Here is a 519-nt window from a genome sequence, read left to right on the forward strand (position 1 = left end):
CATCAGTGTATATTCTTCGACGGGGTGATTAAAAAGTTAGGTACCTACATGATTTTTTTATCAGAACTTTAAACCGAGCTTAATTGGGGATTCTGAGACAAATAAAAATGCAAAATATTAAGTTTATGATTCAATATCAACGATGTTTTCAACTTTTTTTCAAAATATTTCCATTTCCCGTTCCATAACTATACATATGTATATCCTTTTTTTTTCGTAATTTTAATAGTTATCTGATTTAATGATTTTTATGCAGCATACATAAGTTGTTGCTTGTCCGTGCAAAATGCAACTATTTGAATTCTTAAAACGTACATAACAGTTTCATCCGTCAACAATTTAAACATTTTTTGGAGGAAGTATTAGAACATTATGGCGAAGGAAACATTTTTCGCCACTTGATTAGTAAGTTTTCCATGCCCTCTATTAGTTCTCATTCAATGGTGCTTTTGGCGTGAATTTCCCGGTGCATTCATTGAATGGCACAGATAGTATAGGAACAAGCTTGACCAGAAATGT

This window comes from Dendroctonus ponderosae, unplaced genomic scaffold, assembly GCF_020466585.1.
Source record: "Dendroctonus ponderosae isolate FM_Combo_2020 unplaced genomic scaffold, Dpon_F_20191213v2 Dpon_F_20191213_3, whole genome shotgun sequence".
Lineage (NCBI taxonomy): Eukaryota > Metazoa > Arthropoda > Insecta > Coleoptera > Curculionidae > Dendroctonus > Dendroctonus ponderosae.